This window comes from Ursus americanus, chromosome X (assembly GCF_024610735.1).
Source record: "Ursus americanus isolate L20-20 chromosome X, mUrsAme1.1.p, whole genome shotgun sequence".
NCBI classification, from domain to species: domain Eukaryota; kingdom Metazoa; phylum Chordata; class Mammalia; order Carnivora; family Ursidae; genus Ursus; species Ursus americanus.
In genome coordinates, this window is record NC_142164.1 from 86,417,202 (window position 1) to 86,438,857 (window position 21,656).

Here is a 21,656-nt window from a genome sequence, read left to right on the forward strand (position 1 = left end):
TACCCCCTCTCAGTGTCAACAACTTCTACTAGGCCCTCTCCAGAAAGAGAACTAAGTATGGAGCAGACACTGTTGATACCCTGTCCCATAGTTCTTTGGTCTTCCTGAGTTCACCTGCAACTGCCAATGAAGATCGTTCTTCACACCTGGTAGCTTCCCAGTGTAAGCACCTGCGTCTTCCTGGCTGAGGGCTTCCTCCAGCACGGGAGCCTGGTCTGCCGCACACAGACATTGCATGGAAGTAGCCGGGTGTTCATGCCACCGGAGACAAACTCAAGCAGTGAGGGATATGACCTGTGAAGAAACGCTCCATCCTCTCCCCGCTCCCCAACCCCAGTCCTTGGCAAGTCTGCTCCACATGGGTTTTCAGAGGTTCCCAGAAAGATCAAGGTCCAGTTGGTCACAGCGGTACTTAGGGACACACACTTTACTAGCTTTCCTCTCTTTTGTTACTTCCTCACTTCTGTTACTTGTGCTCAGCTCCCAGATGAAGTAATTGCCCCCACATCCTCACCCCCGAGTCTGCTTTTAAGGGGGGCCAAAGTAAGATTAAGCGTATTTAGCTCATATGTTGATTTCCACATTCTTATTTGAAATAAATTAGAATAAGATAAAAGACCTTATGTCAAGTTCGTAGGCAGAAACTAGGAGCTCTCCAAGGGTTGAGAAATTTTTTTTTAAAGATTTCTTCATAAGCTTATAAATCAATATTCGGTGTTATAAAGAATACACAAAAATCACATTTCTAGTAACCACTGTTAGAGCTTGACCATGAAAGATTAGTTTTCCCTGTTAACATTTCTCAAATCCAAGTTAAAGAATGAACTCTTTGGAGATCCTTTTATTGAATGAATAAAGAGTCTGTCTCCATCATTTCCCGCAATCAATCTTCCTTCTGGAAGATGTGATAATATTGCAAAAGCAAAAAGCAAAGCAAAGTGATTTATTTAAACATGCTTACCAGGTGATTGCTGCCTTAGTTGTCTTTTCAGACACGGTAGCAGCCCAGAGGGTTTTCTGTGCTTTAAGCCTGAAATAAGTTCTGGAGAATAAAGAGAACTTTGCTTTCCTGGGTTTTGAGATCTTGAGTACTGTGTGGGTGCACGGCCACTCTCCTAAGCTTGAGAAACTTCTGAGAAAAAGTGTATGCTGTTATTATAAAATCTGTGTTTACTGAGGTAAGGGAGGTTCAGGGAAGCAAATCAAATGAAAAATAATGGCCAACGTTTGCAATGTTTTGTAGTAGATGTGATAAAATTGTGAAAGCTATCATCTGCCCCTTGTTCTGCAAATCTCCAATATACGGAGCCTGATACTCGCTTTTTTTTTTTTTTAAGTCTTTTTTTTTCTTTTTTTTTGAGAGAGAGTGAGTGGGTGAGAACACAAGGTGGGAGGAGGTGCAGAGGGACAAGGACAAGCAGACTGAGCACTGAGTGCAGAGCCCAACGCGGGGCTCGATCTCACGACCTTGAGATCATGACCTGAGCCCAAACCAAGAGTCCAACGTTTAACTGACTGAGCCACTCGGGCACCCCTGATACCTGATCCTAAATGAAGAACTTATCCCCAAGGGTCAGAAATACTTCATTTCACATAGGGCTATAAGGTTTTACATTATGACTGATTTGTTTTCATCTCTGAAGTTGCTTTTCATTTTGAAAATGTCTTTCACATCAAATGATTCTAATATGCCCTATTCAACACAGAAGTTAGGTGTTGCTGTTTGTGGACAGGATATCTGTTTTGAAGTAAATGCCAAGCTTGATCAAGATCTGTTGCAATTGGTTTCTCATAGCTGTTTTCTGTTTCTTTCTGGGAAGGTAAGATTGCATTCAGAAATCATGCAAACCTTATTTCAAAGACCCTTATCATTTCCTGGTGCCGGCCCTTCCCTAAAACCAACTAGTGTCTTGAAGCTATTGTGGTCATGGGGTAATCAAAGAGTACAAAGATGCTTTATTCTATCAGCATCTTCCATGTCTTATAGACTGGAGATTTGGATGTTGGTATTAGATTCAGATCTGATAATGGTTCACTGTTTTATTAGAGATATAATTTCTTATTTGCTCTGTATCTCTTGTCACAGCCGTAAAAGAGGGATAAAATGTATTTCCCTCTTCAGTTATATGAGGTCATCCTTATCAGCCATCGAAAGCATTTATTAAGTATTGATTTATGAATGGAGCCAAAATTGGCAGGCTGAGGCAGATCATAACTTTCCCCGGAATATGGTTAATTTCCTTCAGTGCACCGCCATGATAGATGGAATATATTTATAACACACAGGTAATTGAATAATAAACATGGGAATGAATAAGCATAATGTTCAGGTGTTTGCATTATGTAGAAATAAAGAGTTCCTCAATTTATATGGGAACTTGTTGAGTGGAGAATCGAGGTGTGTTTTATGTTGAGCACTGTAATGGGAAACTTGTTTACTCTCGCAATTAATCCATGAGGGCTTTCTTGAGTATTTGGGGTTTTAAAAACAGTGATGACAGTCGGCAGTGATATGATGAGGTAGAATGGTACTGCAGGTGACAGTGACCCTGAGACTTCCTGAGCTCAATAAAGTGGTCCTCGGGGTCCAATGTGTGGCAGGTATACACAGAACAGGGCAGACTATTCCAGAGAGTCTCCTGTTTCAAGGCTGAAGTGGGTTGATGACTGACGGGAAAGAGAATCTTTAATTCTGATGTGGTTTTCAACAAATTGTTCTGCTCTTGGTAATACTTCTAGATCCTTGGCTCTTCCTGCTGTGACGATTTATTTCAAAATGAATATATAATATCAAACAACCTAATAACAAGCAAATGGCTTGGAAATAAGGGGGAAATGACGACACTGTCCTTTTAATGAAATTAGCTGAAATTGTAGGTAAGAAAAACAAAGCTCTTGTTTTGGGATTCAAACTCTTTAGGAAAAAGAGCTGTTTTTTTTTTTTTCCAGCTGCCTTAAAATATGACTTTAAGTCACTACTTGTGACAATAAGATTTTTCTAATAGTAAAGCTTCTCTCTTTACAAAAGTTCTGTGAAATTCAAGGGGCATAAAATTTCATTTAAAGAAGGCAAACTGCTTATGTGAGGGGGAAGCAAAGAGCAGTCAATGGAAATGTACAATTTTCAGATAAGAAGAAAAAGTCACGAGAAATGGGGCTTGTGCCGTTGTGTAAAAGGAGGATCATATGATTTGTTTGTATGTCGTGTGTAAAGAAAGGAACCAGAATTTTGAAAAGGCAACAGAAACCTCATCTGCAATTTCCCTGTTCTCAAACAGCCTGGACAGACAGAATAGACTTGAGATTAAGACACAGTATATACCTAATAAGTCACTGAGTCTTAAATCTTTCAATAACTAGGCTGAGTCATCTAAAGGTTTGAGTAAAATTGCTGGAAAGGTTTGTTGATTATCAGGAGTTTCCTGTCAGTTCCTTTTTGCTCTCTGCTACACTTCTGACATACATTGGTCATAGATTTGTGTATTCGCTACCCCAATCAGGATATAGAACAGTTCTATTAGCCCCCCAAAATGACCTCATGTTATCTTTTTATAGTCATACCTTTCTCTCCCTCCCAACTTCTGGCATCCAGTGATCTTTTTCTGTCTTTCCAGAATGTCTTACAATTAGAATCTCGCAGTAGTAACCTTTACAGACTTCCTTTGTTCACTTAGCATAATGCCTTTGAAATTCATTAATGTTGTTCTATTCATCACTAGTTTGCTCCTTTTTATTGCTGAGTAGTATTCCATCATATGGGTGTACACGTTTGTTTATCCATTCATCATTCGAAGAACACATGGGCTGTTTACAGTTTGGGGCAATTACAAATAGAGCTGTCACATACATTCATATACTGGTTTTGATATAAACAAAAGTTTTCATTTCTCTAGGGTAAATATCAAAGAGTAAGAGAGCTGGGTTACATGATGAGTGTATGTTTAACTTTATAAGAAACTGCCAAGCCATTCTCCAGAGTGACTGTACCATTTTGTATTCCCAGTAGCAACGTATGAGGGTTCCAGTTGCTCCACACCTTTGCCCTTTCTCCTTTTTTGTTCCTCTAAAAGCTTTATAGTTTTACATTTAAGGCCATTGTCCATTTTAAGTAAATCATTGCATAAAATGTGAGGTTTAAGGAAAGGTTCATTTTTTTGTTTATGGAGGGCAGATTGCTCCCACATTCCTTTTTTTCCTTTTCCATTTATTTATTTATTTATTTATTTATTTATTTATTTATTTATGATTTTATTTATTTATTCGACAGAGATAGAGACAGCCAGCGAGAGAGGGAACACAAGCAGGGGGAGTGGGAGAGGAAGAAGCAGGCTCATAGCGGAGGAGCTTGATGTGGGGCTCGATCCCATAACACCGGGATCACGCCCTGAGCCGAAGGCAGACGCTTAACCGCTGTGCCACCTAGGCGCCCCTCCATTTATTTATTTATTTAGATTTATTTATTTTAGAGAGAGTGCAAATGCGTGTGAATGGGAGGAGGGGCAGAAGGAGAGAAACTTCAAGCCAACTCCCTGCTGAGTGCGGAGGCCAACTAGGGGTTGGATCCCATGACCCATGAGATCGTGACTTAAGCTGAAACCAAGAGTCAGATGCTTAACCAACTGAGACACCCAGGCGCTCCTTATTTATTGACTTATAATTTTTTTCAGGTAAACTCTAAGCCCAGTGTGGGCTCCAGCTTATCACCCCACGATCAAGAGTTGCATGCTCTACCGACTTAACCAGCCCAATGCCCCACTCCCACATTTCTTGAAAAGGCTCTTTTTCCTCTGTTGAACTGCATCTGTATCTTTGTCAAAAATTAGTAGATTGTATTGTGTTGGAGCTGTTATCTGTATTCTCTATTATATCCCATCGATCTAGGTAGCTATGTCTCCAACACTACAGGCTATCTTGATTACTGGAGCCATGTAATAAGCCTTATATTGCTAGAGTGAGTCTTCCCACTTTGTTCCTTTTTTTATCAAGGTTATTTCAGCTACTCTTGGGAGTCTGCATTTCCCTATGAGTTTTAGAATAAGCTTAAAATAAGCTCGTCTATATCTATAAGAAAAGCTTGCATCAATTTTGATAGGAATTCTCTTAACCCAGTAGATCAATGAAGAGAGAATTAACATTTTACTCTCTTGAGCCTTCAAATTCATGAATGTGGTATGTCTCTCCATGTATTAGATCTTTGATTGCCTTATCCGCATTTAAAAATTTTCAACATATAGATCCTGTACACGTTTTGTTAACTGTATACTTAACTCTTTCATTGCTTTTTAGCAATTTTCCCAATATGGTGTTTTAAAGTTTGTTTTCTGCATGTTTCTCTTAATATATAGATATGTAATTTGTTTTTGTGTGTTCATATGATATCCTGTGGCCTTAAAATGCTCTCTTATTAGTTCTAGGAGGTTTTTTCTTTAGATTATTTTCTTTTTTTCTGTATGCTTTTTATTTTTTTATCTTGCCATATTGAATTGGCTAAAACTTCCATCACTATGTTGAGTAATATCAGTAAGGCAGACATCCTTAATTTGTTTCTGATCACATGTGGAACACATTCATTCTTTCATTATTAAGTATAATGTTAGCCATGGAATTTTTGCAGACACTGTTTATCAAGTTAAGGAAATTGTTCTGTTCTTATTTTACTGTCAGTTTTATAATGCGTAGATGTGGAAAATTCATCAAATGTCTTTTCTGCATCAATTGATAAGATCCTGAGGTTTTTCTTCTTTAGCTTATTAATATGGTTGAATACAATGTGTTTTTTTCTGAATATTGAACCAAACTTACAAACTGGAGTTATCTCCAGTTAGTCATGGTGTTTCATTCTTTCTACACATTGTTTCATTTTAATTTGTAATATTTTGTTGAGGATTTTTGAATCAAAGCTCATGAGAGCTATTGATCTATGGTTTTATTTAGTTTTTGGTACATTCTTCGTTTAGTTTTGGTGTCAGAGTCCTAAGTGTTTCATAAGATGAATTGGGAAGTGTTCCCACCTCTTCTATTTTGTGCAAGAGATTGTGTAAAATTAGTGGTAATTTATTTTAAGCATTAGGGAGAATGTTGCAGTGAAACCAGTTGGACATAGATTTTTTTAGTTTGAGAGGTTTGAAAATTACAAATTCAATTTCCTTTAATAGTTACAGGGCAATTCAAGATGTTATTTATTTATTTTGAATGAGAAAGAGAGAGAGAAAGAGAGAGAGAGCTCAGGGAGGGGCAGAGGGAGAGGGGAAACTATCCCAAGAAGACTCCACGCTGAGTGCAAAGCCTGACTCCGGACTCGATCTCAGGACCCTGAGATCATGAACTGAGCTGAAACCAAAAGTCAGATGCTTAACCGACTGAGCCACCCAGGCGCCCCAATAGTTATAGGGCAATTCAAATTAAGTGTTCAATACTAGATGACCTCAGGTAATTTCCATTTTTCTAAGAATTGATCCATTTCGTCTAAATTGTCAAATTTATGTGTGTAGAGTTGTTTCAAGTATGTCATTAACATTTTGATGTCTGCAGTGTCTGTAATGATATTCACTCTTTCATTCCTAATTTGATTATTTATGTCTTTTCTTATTTTTCCTTTGCCAGGTCTTGCTAGGGGTTTGTCAATTGTATTGATCTTTTCAACATACCAGCTCTGTGTTTCATTAATTTTTCTTTATTGTTATTCTGTTTCCAATTTCATTGATTTTTGCTTTTATCTTATTTCCTTCATTCTCATTTTGGGTTTATTTTTGTCTACATTTTTTAGGTAGGATCTTTGATTATAGATTGGAGACTTTTCCTCTTTTCTAATGTACACATTTAGTGCTGTAAATTTACCTCCTCTCACTGTTTTTGCTATGTCCCACAAATTTTGATATGTTGTATTTTCATTTTTATTCAGTGCAAAGTATTTTTTAAAATTTCCCCTGAGACTTATCATTGAAAAATGAATTATTTAGGAGGGGGTTTTAGTTTCTGAATTTTTCTGTTATCTTTCTGTTATTGATGTATAGTTTGATTTTTGTGGTCAGAGAATACACTGTATGATTTCAGTATTTTTAAATTTTTCATTGGCCTATCTTCTTTTATGTGCCACTGGCATTTGAAAAGAATGTGCATTCTGTTGTCGTTGGGTGGGATGTTCAATGTTAATTGGATCTCTTATTTGATGGTGCTTTTGAGTTTTTCTATACCCTTGCTGATTTTCTGTCTAATTGTTCTAACAGTTGTTGAGGGAAGAATGTTGAAATCTCCAACCTTAATTTGCCAGTGCCTATTACTCCTTTCAGTTCCATCAATGTTTGTCCTTTTATTTTTTGCTGCTGTGTTGTTTGATGCACACTCATTTTACTATATCTTCCTAGTGAGTTGAAATTTTTACAATTACATAATGACACTTTCTGTTTCTGGTAAGTTGCTTTGTTCTGAAGTTCACTTTATCTAAAATTAGTGTAGCCAATCCACTTTCTTCTGATTAATGTTACCATGATATATCAATCTGTTGATACCATGTTTGAAGAAGTTTTTGTGGGTCCTAGTTTTTAATGTATTCTGCTAATCTTTGTTTTTATTATTTTTAGACTATTTACATTAAATGCAATTACTGACATATTAAGGTTCAGGTCTGCTGCTTTATTTTTTTCTGCTTCTATTTTCTTTTTCCTACCTTCTTGTGGGTTATTTGAACGTATTTTTAAATTTTTTTTAGAGAACGAGAAATAGAGCAAGTAGGAGCCGGGGGGAGGGGCAGAGAGAGAGAGGGAGAGAGAGAATCTCAAGCAGGCTCCATGCCCAGCATGTAGTCTGCTGTAGGGCTCAATCCCAGGACCCTGAGATCATGACCTGAGCTAAAATCAAGAGTCAGATGTTTAACCAACTGAGCCATCCAAGCGCCCCAGACATTTTACTGGTTTAAGTGTAGAAACCTTATCTCTCTTTATCTTCCCCCTTTTTAAATGTGATTACCTTAAGTATTTCTTACATAGACATTTAAAGCCATATCAGGCATTGTTATAATTTTACTTAAGTCATCAAACAACATCTTGAATGCTCAAGAGAACTAAAGTCAATGCATTTACCCGTATTTTCTGATCCTGTGTTCTTCCTTCCTTCTCGGTGACCAAAGATTCTTTCTTTAGTCATTTCCTTTCTCTTTAGACATTTTTTTAGGGTAGGTCTTCTAGTGACAAGCACTCTTTAGTTTTTCCTTCTGTCTGCAAATGTCGTCATTTCCTTTTTACTCCTGAAGGATATTTTCACTGGATATAGGATTGCTGCTTTACAGTTTTCTTTTAGCCCTGGAGAAATGCTGTACAACCTTCCTCTGGCCTCCGTGTTCTTTTATGAGCAATCCTTTGTCGTTTGAACTGTTCTCCCACTATCAGGTAGTTGTTTCTCTATCACTGATTTCAAGATTGCTTCTTTGTCTTTGGTTTTCAGAAGTTTGACTTGTGCCTTTATGTGGCTTTCTTTGTGGTTCCCTCAGTGTCTTGAATCTGCAGGTTGATGCCTTTTGCCAAATTTGGGAAGTATTCAGCAACCGTTTCATCAAGAGTTTTTTCAGCCCCACCCTATGTCTCTTCACTTCCTGAGACTTCGATGACATAAATGTTAGACCTTTTTTTCCCGCCTAGAGTCTGTTCCTTTTTTTTCTTTCTCAGTCTGTTTTCTTTCTGTTGTTCAGACTGTATAACTTCTGTTGTTCTGTCTTAACGTTCATTCTTCTCTACTTGCCTTCCATTCTGCTCTTGATCCCATCCATTGAGTTTTTGTATGTATTACTTCTACAATTTATATTTGCTTCTTCTTTATAGCTTCTATTTCTTTGCTGTGATTTTCAGTTCCTTTGCTGAGGCTTTCTATTTTTCATTTCAAGTGTGTTCATGAAAGTGTTTCAAGTGTGTTTATAATTTCTTATTCGAGCAATTTTATGATGGCCGCTTTAAAATCTTTGTCAGATGATTCTAATGCATCTGTCATTTTTGCAGGGAATTGTATTGGTCATGTTTTTTCATTTAGTTTGAGATCTTCCTGGTTCTTGGTTATACATGATTTTTTTTTCCATTGTAACTTGGACATTTTGTTTATTATATGAGACGCTGCATTATATATAAACCTTTTGTTTTAGCGTGCTTCCTCTGATACTTCAGAGTGGAAGGGAGAGCATTGTCTCATTGCTGCTGGTTGCAGGTGAGGTCTGTTTTCCCCCACGTAGCCTTGCTTGACACCGAAGTGGAGGGAACTCATCATTATTGCTGAGCAAGGGTAGAAGTTTCAGCTTCCCACTAGGCCTCCACTGATATCTCCCTGGCTGTGATTGGTAGGAGTGCCTCATGAGTACTCCCAACATGATCTCCAGTGACACCATGGTGCAGGCCCCTTGGTTACCACTGGGCAGTATTATAAATCTCAGCTCTCCAGTCAGGCTCCTGTAGCACTTCAGTGGAGAGGATGAGGGGTACCTGATTACTACCAGGTGGTGGAGGACGTCCAGGCTCCCCACCTCATTTCTACTTACTCCATGACTCAGGTTGGGGGTGGGGTGGCACTTGTACTGCTTGGGGTGGTTGAAAGTACCAGCTTCTTCCTTGACCTTCTCTGACACCACACTTGCATGAAGGTTGGAATGCCTCAGAACTTGGTGAAGGTAGAAGTTGAGGCTCCCTTCTTAGCCATTGCTGGCATGGGTAGAGGTGAGGCCACAGTTTTTTCCTGGTGATGTCTGGCTGTATTAGAAAAGTTATTTTCTAAAAGTTTTATCTCTTGCTAAGCTGCCTCTTCCCTAACTGTTAGGCTAGCAAGAATATGCTTTTTTGTTTTCTCTTTTAATTGTGCCCATGGGCATTTCCTGATTGTGGGCTTCTCCAGCATCCGGTACATGAGGCACAAAGAAAACCCAAGGAGCTTATCACTCTGTCTCTCTTTGGGTCCTAAGGTTTTTAGCTGATCTGCATTTTTCTCTCCACCTTGCAGAGTCTCATGTTTGTTGTATAGGTAATATGCAGGGTCTTCAGTTGTCCTTTGTGGAATAGGAAAAAGCATGTCTACTCCATATTCCCACATGTAGGTCTATTTCTTTTTAAGGTTTTATTTATTTATTTGATAGAGATAGAGACACCCAGCGAGAGAGAGAGAACACAAGCAGGGGGAGTGGGAGAGGAAGAAGCCGGCTCCCAGCAGAGGAGCTAGACACGGGGCTTGATCCCAGGGCTCTGGGATCACGCCCGGAGCCGAAGGCAGATGCTTAATGACTGAGCCACCCAGGAGCCCCATGGGTCTATTTTTGAACTCTATTCTATCACATTGCTCTACGTGTCTGTTCATATGCCAGTGTTATACTTTGTTAATTACTCTAACTATGTAATAAGCCTTAAAATCAGATGGCATAATTCATCTCACTTTATTCATCTTTTTCCAAATTGTTTAGTGTTCTAGGTTTTTTTGCCCTTCCATATGGATTTCAGAAATAGTGTCTGTATCTATAGAAATATTCTGGGATTTTGATTGGAATTGCAGTGAATTAGTAGGACAATTTGGGGAGAATTGATGTCTTTACTATGTTGAGTCTTCCAACCCATGAACATAGACTATCATTCCTTTTATTTAGGCCTCCTTGTTTTTCTCTCATTGACATTTTGTAGTTCTCAACATATAGATGGTGTACTTTTTACATTTCTACCTAATTATGTTATGTTTTTTTTTTTAAAGATTTTATTTATTTATTTGACAGAGATAGAGACAGCCAGCGAGAGAGGGAACACAAGCAGGGGGAGTGGGAGAGGAAGAAGCAGGCTCGTAGCGGAGGAGCCTGATGTGGGGCTTGATCCCATAACGCTGGGATCACGCCCTGAGCCGAAGGCAGGCGCTTAACCGCTGTGCCACCCAGGCGCCCCAATTATGTTATGTTTTACAACTATTATAATTTGTATTGTTGAAAATTTTTGTATTTTCAATTGTACATTGTCACTATATGCAAATTGATTGATTTTTTTGTGTTAACCTTGTATCTCGCAATCTGCGAAACATAATTTATTAGTTCTAGTGGGATATTTTTGTAGATCCTTAGGATTATATAGGTAGACAATAATGCTGCTTGTGAATAAGGGCAGTTTTATTTCTCCCTTCCCAATTTATGGGCCTTTGCTATCTTCTTTTTTTTTTTTTTTTTTTTTTTAAAGATTTTATTTATTTATTTGACAGAGATAGAGACAGCCAGCGAGAGAGGGAACACAAGCAGGGGGAGTGGGAGAGGAAGAAGCAGGCTCCTGGCTGAAGAGCCCGATGTGGGGCTCGATCCCAGAACGCCGGGATCACGCCCTGAGCCGAAGGCAGACGCTTAACCGCTGTGCCACCCAGGCGCCCCGAGACTGCTATCTTCTTACCTTTGTACGCTGGCAACAAGTGAAGTATGATTTTGGATAGTAACAGTTAGAGGGCCATCATTGCCTTGTCCTGATCTGAAGTGAAAGTACTTTCATGATGAGGTATTGTGTTAGCCATATATTTTTTGTGTATACCCTTAATCACATTGTAGAAGTTCCTTCCTATTACTAGTTTGCTGAGGATTTTTGTCATGAATGGATAAGTCTTTTCTTAAATGTTGTTCTGCTGATTTTCTGAGGAGTTTTATGCCTGTGTTCATGAGGGACATTGGACTATAGTTTTGTTTCTTGCACTACCTTTATCTGATTTTTGTTTCAGATTAATGCATGTATCATAGCATTTATTATGAAATGTTTTCTCTTCTCCTATTTTCTGGAATAGATTTTGTAGTATTATTGTTACTTTTTGTTTTTATATTTGGTAGAATTCACCAATGAAACCACATAGGCCTGAAGTTTTCATTTGTGGAAGATTTTACCTGGAGATTAAATCTCTTTAATAGTCACATAACAATTGAGGATATATATTTCATTTTGAGTGAGTTTGAGTAGTCTGTGGTTTTCATGAAATTGATCCATTTAATCTAAATTGTCAAATTTGTATGAATAGAGGTGATTAAAGTATTCCCTATTATCCTCCTAATCTGTATTATCTTTAGCTGTATTCCCTCTTTCATTCTTGATATTGGCCATTTGTGCTTTCTCTCTTTTTTTTCTCTTAAGTTTTACTAGAAGTTTATCAATTTTTTAGAAGTTTATCAATTTTGAAAAATCTCTTCAAGAACTAACTCTGTGGTCCATTGTTTTGTTTTGTTTTATCTTTTCTGATTCAATTTCTTTGACTTCTGCTCTTTATTATTTTTTTCCTTCCTGCTTTGGGTTTATTTTGCTTTTTTCGCTAGTTTCTTGAAATAGGGACTTAGATAATTGATTTCAGGCTTCACTTAATTTCTTTTTTTTTTTTTTTATTTTAAAGATTTTATTTATTTATTTGACAGAGAGAGAAACAGCCAGTGAGAGAGAGAACACAAGCAGGGGAAGTGGGAGAGGAAGAAGCAGGCTCCTAGGGGAGGAGTCTGATGTGGGGCTCGATCCCAGAATGCCAGGATCACGCCCTGAGCCGAAGGCAGACGCTTAACGACTGAGCCACCCAGGCGCCCCGAGGACTCAGGCTTCACTTAATTTCTAATGTAAACATGTATTGTTGTAAAACTTGTAAGATACGCTCTAGTTGCATTCCACAAGTTTTGATATGTTGTATTTTTATTCAGTTAAAAATATTCTTTGAGACTTCTTCTTTGACCCATGGATTATTTAGAAGTTTCTGTTAATTTTTAGGTGTTTAAAGATTTTACTGTTATCTTTTTCTTATTAATTTCTACCTTCATCCCATTATATTCTTTGAAGATGTCAATTCTTTTAAGCTTCTTAAGGTTTGTTTTAGGACCCAGGATCTGGTCTATCTTAGAGAATATTCTTCTGTATTTTTTTTCCACATGAATTACTAAAGAAAAAGAGATTAAGTTAAGAATATGTCAGAAAGTCATCAAATCATACTGTAGACATACACTAATGAAATTTATTTAGAAACATTTTCCAGTGATAATGATACGTATATTTATTTGGCTTCTTTAAAGACCTTATGCTTGGGATGCCTGGGTGGCTCTGTCGGTTAAGTGTCTGCGTTCAACTCAGGTCATGATCCCAGGGTCCTGGGATCGAGTTCCGCATCGGTCTCCTTGCTAAGCGGGGAACCTGCTTCTCCCTCTGCCTGGGACTCTCCCTGCTTGTGCGCACGTACGCTCTCTCTCTCTCTGACAAATAAATAAATAAAATCATTTTTAAAAATAAGGAACTTATTTTCGGAAACCAAACAATAGAACATTTAGTTAAATGATAGAGGCAAGATAGTGAGCTCCAGGGTCTCTCTACAGAACATGCCTGTAGCCTCTGCTTCCAACCAGGCCACCTGATCAGAGCATATATCACTATCACCTGGGCACAAATACTCTAGTCATAGAGTGGAAACTGCATATGATTGTAGACATCACTATTCTACCCTCTTTAAATATCCTTTTCTGAAAGGAACTTAATTTTATGTAATGTATCTTTGTTGTACAATGAAAGAGGATACTAAAAACTTTTTTATGGGCTCCAATATGTTTCACAAAACTGTTCATTTGCCAGAGTAATTATTGTTATTATGTTATTTTTGACAATTATGCCAAGGAACTGTAAAACAATTTTTAGTAAATTGTTAGTAAGCAGTTAGTAATTGTTAGTAAACAAGTTTTAGCAAATTGCAGCAAAACATTGTTCAATGGCCCTCATCTAAGTACAGTTAAGCAGCCTTCCCGTTCATTTTAGGAGCTAAAGGACTGCATTGCCATTTTAGCATTGAATGGTGGTCCCTCATAGCAACCACGATATCTTGGTCTCTATGTTTTGAAAAGATGCATAGGTCTCTAATTATGTCACAGCTGATTCCTGTCCAGAAGGCTATCTGTTACGTCTACCTCTTTATGTATGTGTCTTGTTATTTTGACCACCAGAAACGAATTCTTTCATGACAGAAGGCAGCATCAGCCGCAGCCTATCCTGAAGACAGCTACCGTCATGAGGAAAAGGAGTCCAAAGCAAAGGATACTGTAGAGGCTTTGAGAAGCAGCCTGATTCTCCATATGTGGTTTTTATGGGTTGAACTGTGTCTCCTCCAAGTTCATATATTGAAGTCCTAACCCCCAGTACCTCAGAATGTGACCTCCCTTGGAAATAGATTCTTCACAGAGCTAATCGAATTAAAACGATGTCATTAGTGTGGACCCCAATCCAGTATGACTGGTGTCCTTACAAAAAGAAGAAATTTGGGGCAGAGACAGACACACATAGAAGGAAGATGATGTGAAGACACAGGGAGGAGACAGCCATCTACAAGCCAAGAGACAGTCCTAGAACAGATTCTCCCTCACAACCCTCTGAAGGAACCAACTCTGCCAACACCTTGATTTTGGACTTTTATTTTCCAGATCTGTGAGACAATAGATTTCTGTTGTATAAGCCACCCAATGTGTGGTATTCTGTTTCAGCAGTCCTAGAAAACTAATATGGTGCCAAAAAGAACAAAAGCCACAGCAGGAGGTTTCTAGCCAGATACCATTATGGGACAGTGTTGCTCAGCACATTTTATTTTCCTGTGGTCACTTGAGGAAAAAAAACCACACACACACAGAGAAGCTGCTGGAAAGATTTCTCTATAATTTTTCCCTTTCAGAGTTGGAAGAGACCGTGAACTGAATTACTACTTAACCTCATGCAATAGTATGCCCTACAGCTCTTTTCCAATGGCAACTGGGAGTCCCTTTGATATACAGCTCTCAGATGTTTTTCTTATTCTGCCCTCTTCTACCTGTTCGATAAATTAATCAGTGAAATTTCAAAGAATTTCTCAACTTGAAGACCCTCAACCCAAAGAAAGGCTGTAAGCTCAAGCAACTTTTGTGAGACTTGACGTGTGTCCCTCAACAAACTATGTTACCCGGGAATACCTGTTGCCTTAAAGAACAGAGATAGAAGGAGGAAGCCTATGTACTGAGGATGTATATGTAGCTTATCTCTCTGTGTGAGGATAGACTTAACTTCGCCTGGACAGAGATAGCTCTGTGCTTGTCTCCAGGGATGTCTGAAAGTCTGGTACTGACATTGGCTGAGAGAAGGATGAAGTGTGCTGGTTAATGATTTATAAGATGCTCTTTAAGGCTCAAAATTCCCTTGGAAGCATCCTTTACTGACTTTTCCACATTGGTTAGGAATCTGTAGATTGATGGTTTCACAGTTCACTTGGTCTGGTTTTAGTTGTGACCAGTGGGGTATTAAGGATCCCTCAGTAACCTTGTGTCTTGAGTTCCTTGAAACCAAGGTACCTTGAACATATCCTAATGGTCCATAATCTGAGTGTATAGCATATCCTCTGCAACTGAAAAAGGACTCTTAGAGGGACTCTTGGACACATCAAATCCCGCAATGATTGACTATACTTTTCTTCTGCTACTGTACTTGCCTTGATTAAAGCCTACGTGCGAAAGGCTGTAAGCCCTTTCAATTTTTTCACCCTGTGTGATTGTTAAACCCGCAAACCCTAGATTCAAGGCAGAGACTTTGAACCCTTCCTAAAATTCACCTTGAATGGTAAAGCAAGTGCTGTTTCATGAGACCACAAATTGAAAAGAAAATGAGAAAGCAGTAGGGACGCCAATGTTTGTTGGGCTTTAAGGCAGACTCAAGGCCTGAATAAGAGACCATAAGGATGTCTGTGGAATGCTGGATCTTAGTTCTAAAGGGAAACTGGGGAGTAGCATCGGCATAGAATAGATATTCCTGGACCATCAGATCCCAGTTTCCCTACCTCTATCAAGAGTGTAACTCTGTTGGGGGGTGCGGGTAATTGGGAATGCAGGTGAAATTAGAATGGGTTTTGCCAGTTATTTCTGCTGGTCCACATGACTTCTGATCTTCTAGAGATTCTCTTTAGGGCCAAAAGCATTACAGAATATAAGGAAGTAAAATCTACAACATAATGAAAATTGGACAATTAAATCAAGGTCATCTGCCAAAGGCACACATTGGAAATAACTATTAAATCCACTGCTTTCCAGAAACTATTTGTTTTGAGTGTTGTATTAAATTAGTCAAAGACAGTTTTATATTCTGGGGACTACAGAGGCTCTAAATGGGATATCTCTTGTAAAGCATATGTGAATAAAGGAGGTATGAGGTACAGGAGAAAAGAAGAAACATTTACATACAGAAAATGCCTTGTAACCTTGATCAGGAGAAAGAAAGGAAAAAGCACTATGAGGATGTCTAACATTCAAGGAATGGTCTAATAAATTATAGCACATCAAAATGATGGAATATTATGCAGGCCTTAAAATGATAATTAAAATTATGTAGAAACATAAACAAGATGTTTGATATAATGTTATGTAAAACCAGAAGAATATAAAATGTCATATAAAAGTCTGAGAGCATATAATTACATATGCAAGTTGAAGGAAATATATTAAAACATTGAATTATCATAACTTGGAGTGGGTCGTTTGTTTTTAATTAAAATATACTGTTTTATAGATGTGTGTATGTACATATATGTATACTTTGTGTGTATATTTATATGTAAACATGAGACATTTAGTGGTGGGCACATTGGTAGGGATTCTTTTGAGATGCTTTCTTATCATTTAGATCAGCACTTTCCAATAGAACTGGCTGGAATGATGAAAATGTTCTATAAAACTGTGTTACCCAGTATGGTAGACACTGGTCATGTGTGTCTGTCAAGCACTTGAAATGTGGCTAATGTGGCTGAGCAATGAAAAAGGTTTTTTTCAACTTTAGTTAATATTTAAATTCAAGTTACCCTCACTAACTAAAATTTAAATGAAAAAAAAATTTAAATCCAAGTAGCCACACATGACTTGTGGTTACCATATTGTTCTCTAAACAATACCAATTTATAGCTAGAAGGTAGATAAAATTTAGTAGTGGGCTCGTTAGTGTGGATTTTTGTTCACTGTCATTCATATTTTTTCTATAATCAATTGGAACCTCTGAAAGTACTCTGTCATTCACTTCTCCCTTTGGAGCAAGAGATCTTGCAAAAGGTGCACTCTGCTGAACTGTGAAGGATAAAAGAGCTCCACTTACTCTCCACCTCAGTGGAGTTTTAGTACATCAATTTTGGTACATCAGAAAAATCTTTACTGTAATCACAAATGTACCAGAGACCCACAGTTGCCCAAATAGCTGCCCCTTTCTGGTACAAAAACATGAGACCAGAAATGTTTCCTGGCTTATCCTGGCCTGCCCGGTCAATAACCAAGTTAATATGGATGGGGGAGAAAAGAGCTTTAGTTCTCCCATTTGAGGAAATGTGGAGGCTCCATATAACTGTTTCTTTATCTTTGGAATCCTGTTCCTGGGTGTCCCTACTCAGCAATGTCCACCCGACGTAGGTAGATCTCATCCAGACTTCTGCATTACCATGCCACCTCCTCCTTTGACATATTTGCATATCCACCCTCAAAGTCACATCTCTCCACTCATCCCTCAGCCCTGGAATGCCATTTTCTTCTCCAAAGGAACTATTGAGGTGGCTCTTGATGGATGGGAGATTTGGGTTAGAGAGGAGTAAGGGAGGAAAACTGACTTGAACCCAGTGTGATGTAACTCCCAGACTCTTTTAGACAAGTTATGGTTATTATTGATTATATGATAATATGCTTGGGGACTGCTCTGATAGACATAAATGAAATTTCTTATAATGGAAATGTTACATCCTAACCTATCCATCTACATAACATGTAGCAGTCTAAATATCTTCCAACATTCTTTTTCTTCTTGTATCTTGTCTAATAATGATTTCCTAATCAACTCTCTTTCCTGTGTCTCTACCAAGAGTAAAATCTTTTACTTGGCAGATTTAGAGGCCTTGTCTCTTGAATGAAGCTTAAGTAAAACTTTAACATAATGAATTTGTCATATTTGTTTTTCTTAAGAATTTGGAGGTCCTACCAGGATGGCTCAACACATGTGAACCTACTGGAATGAAGAAAAAACAGCCCTCAATCAAGTAATACCACACTAAGAATGACATTGAAAACCTGGAGAGGAAGTTTGGATCCAGAGTATTGGATGTCCCCATGGTTTGGCGACAGTGAATGTGCCCATCCTCGCTCCTCCTGCAAGTTCCTGGAAAAGTCATTTGATGTTAGCAGGATGTCAGAGGACTGGAGGAAAGGTGAGTTGAGTTTGATGTCATAGGCTTTTGGTCAGTGTATTATATTATGCCAATAAGGGATGACCAAAGACTCTAGCAAAGCTAGGGTGTGAAAGCACTCATTTATTAAGTTGGTTGCAGGAAGTTATTCTTTGTTTCACTGGCAAGGACTTTGTGTCTTATTTTCGTTTTTCTTTTAGCTAAAATTATATATTGGCCTGGCAATTTTTTACATGTTGGTATATGTCTCTAAATAGTCATTTCTAATCCTTTGTGTTTGTGACCAGAGAGATTCTAGATATAGAGCTACCTGTTTGTGTAAAATACCTTTGAAAAATTATAGGGAATTGATTGCAGGAATTGGTCATTTGTTTGCACCATGAGAACATCTAGTCCAAGCAGTGATACGCATCTTGAGATGAAGAAGGAACAGAAAATCTTTTCAACTAATATAGCAAAAACATACTATCTTATTCTGTGATGTTAAAGGAACAGATAGTGTCTTGTGTTGTGCATAATGACTTGAGGGATTTGCTGGAATAGACTAAGAGCTGGAATTATTTCTGTAGATATAAATAGTATTATCGATTTCGAACTATCTACCTATTTACTGTTGTATGTTGGGTTCTCGTGGAAGTAGATCCAGAGGTAGGGTTTAGCAGGCAGGTATGAAGAGATCAACACCTGTGAGAGGGAGGGGGATAAAACACATATGCTCAGATGGAGAAGTCCAAACTGTAATGCAGGTCCTACAGATGCCTTGGGCAACCCTATGAGGGCACTGTGTAGTTAAAATAGTCCTTCACAGTTGTTTCCTGTTGGGTTAAGATGGCCACACATTAAATCTCCACGTGGATCAGGATAGTAGTAGTAACTTCGTGGCTCCCTGCAGCTGAACTATGGGTGACAGCTGAAGGCTTCCTGTTTACATCACTCCTAGCAGCTGGGACATGTCTTTCATTGAGAGGGATTCCTGGTGGAGCATAAAGGGGTCCACCTCCTTAGTCATGTAGTTTTGTGAAACTAAATTGCCTAATATAGAGGGAAATTAACAAGCTTGTTAAATTTATCATATTTAATGGAGCACATACTTAATTCGTCTAGGGACTTAGCTTATGTATATTTAGAATAAATGGTCTCAAGAACTTATATGCTAAAAGGGAGAAATAAAAAAGAAAAAAGTGCTCAAAAGGGAACAATTAAATTTTAGGTAATGGCTGACCTTTAGGTCACGAAGGTAAGAAACGAAGGAATAAACATTGTTATCAATGCCAATTTTAAGAAAATGTTCTAAATGAAGATTTTTGAGCAAAGTTAGAGTAGTTCTAATATTTTGTAACAAATAAATATGAGAGAATTATAAATGTTTCTTACTCTTGGTTATGGTAAATCATACACAAATTAAACTGTTCTGTTGAATTTCTTTTAAAAGATAATTATAACATCCTAAACATTATAGAGAACATCTATAAAAATAACTGCAACTAACATCATACTTAATGGTGAGACAATTCAATTTTTCCCACTAAGATCATGTACAAGGCAAGAATATTCCCTCTCACTACTCCTTTTCCAAATCGTAGTGGAAGTTCTATCTAATGCAGTAAGGCAAGAAAAGGAAATAGAAAAGTATACAGATTGAAAATAAGAAATAAAACTGTCTTTGTATATGATTTTAATGTCTCTGTAGAAAATCCAAAAGAATTCCCAAAACTCCTGGAAGTAGTAAACGATTTTAGCAAGGTTGCAGGAGACAAAGTCCATATACAAAACTCAGTCACTTCCCTAAATACCAGCAAAAAACGAGTGGAATTTGAAATTAAAAACACAAAACCATTTACATTGGCACTCCCAAAAGGTAATACTTAGGTATAAATCTAAGAATATATGCACAAGATCTGTATGAGGAAGACTACAAAACTCTGGTGAATAAAATCAAAGAACTAAATAAATGGAGAGACATTCCATGTTCACGGATAGGAAGACTCAATATTTTCAAGATGTCAGTTCTTCCCAATTTGATGTATCCACTTAGTGCAATCTCAATCAAAATCTCAGCAAGTTATCTTGTGAATATTGACCGACTGATTCTAAAGTTTATATAAAGAGGCAAAAGACCCAAAATAGCCAACGTAATATTGAAGAACAAAGTTGGAGAACTGACACTACCTCACTTGAAGATTTACTATAAGGCTACAGGAATCAAGACATTGTGGTATTGGTGAGCAACGACTAGATAATGGGACAGAACAGAGAGCTCATAAATAGACCCACATAAATATAGTCAACTGACCTTTGACCAAGAAGCAAAGACCATACAATGGAGTAAAGATAGTTTGTCTATAAATGGTGCTAGAACAACTGGACATCCACATGCAAAAAACTGAAATTAGACACACATTTTGCACCCTTCACAAAAATTAGCTCAAAATGGATCACAGACCCAAATGTAAAATATAAAACTATAGAGCTCATAGAAGGTAACGTAGGAGAAATTTTAGGTGACGTTGGGTATGGCAATGACTTTTTAGATACAACACCAAAGGCACAGTCCATGAGAGAAAAAATCGATATGCTATACTTTATTAAGATTAAAATCGTCTGCTCTTTTTTTTGAATTTATAATATTTTTTATTATATTATGTTAGTCACCATACAGTACATCCCTAGATTTTGATGTAAAGTTCGATGATTCATTACTTGCGTATAACACCCAGTGCACCATACAATACATGCCCTCCTTAATAACCATCACTGGCCTATCCCATTCCCCCACCCCCTTCCCCTCTGAAGCCCTCAGTTTGTTTCCCAGAGTCCATAGTTTCTCATGGTTCATTCCCCCTTCTGTTTACCCCCCCTTTCTTTTTCCCTTCCTTCTCCTACCGATCTTCCTACTTCTTTTTCTTTTTTTTAAAAGATTTTATTTATTTATTCAACAGAGATAGAGACAGCCAGCGAGAGAGGGAACACAAGCAGGGGGAGTGGGAGAGGAAGAAGCAGGCTCATAGCGGAGGAGCCTGATGTGGGGCTCGATCCCATAACGCCGGGATCACGCCCTGAGCCGAAGACAGACGCTTAACCGCTGTGCCACCCAGGCGCCCCTGATCTTCCTACTTCTTATGTTCCATAAATGAGTGAAACCATATGATAATTGTCCTTCTCTGCTTGACTTATTTCGCTTAGCATTATCTCCTCCAGTCCCTTCCATGTTGCTGCAAATGTTGTGAAATCGTTCTTTTTGATGGCTGAGTAATATTCCATTGTATGTATGGACCACATCTTCTTTATCCAGTCATCTGTTGAAGCGCCTCTTGCCTCCTTCCACAATTTAGCTATTGTGGACAATGCTGCTACGAACATTGGGGTGCATATGGCCCTTCTCTTTACTACGTCTGTATCTTTGGGGTAAACACCCAGTAGTGCAATGGCTGGATCATAGGGTAGCTCAATTTTTAACTTTTTAAGGGACCTCCACACTGTTTTCCAAAGTGGCTGTACCA

At 38.1% G+C, this 21,656-nt stretch overlaps 1 long non-coding RNA gene across 1 annotated transcript in view; it reads left to right on the plus strand.

The window, feature by feature from the left end:
• The window catches only part of LOC148106976 (uncharacterized), a 511,020-nt gene that overhangs the window by 154,881 nt on the left and 334,483 nt on the right, over positions 1–21,656 (plus strand). Inside the window, exon 4 of the long non-coding RNA XR_015723363.1 lies at positions 17,936–18,177. This is a non-coding gene — a long non-coding RNA (uncharacterized LOC148106976). The remainder of the gene's footprint in view (positions 1–17,935; positions 18,178–21,656) is intronic.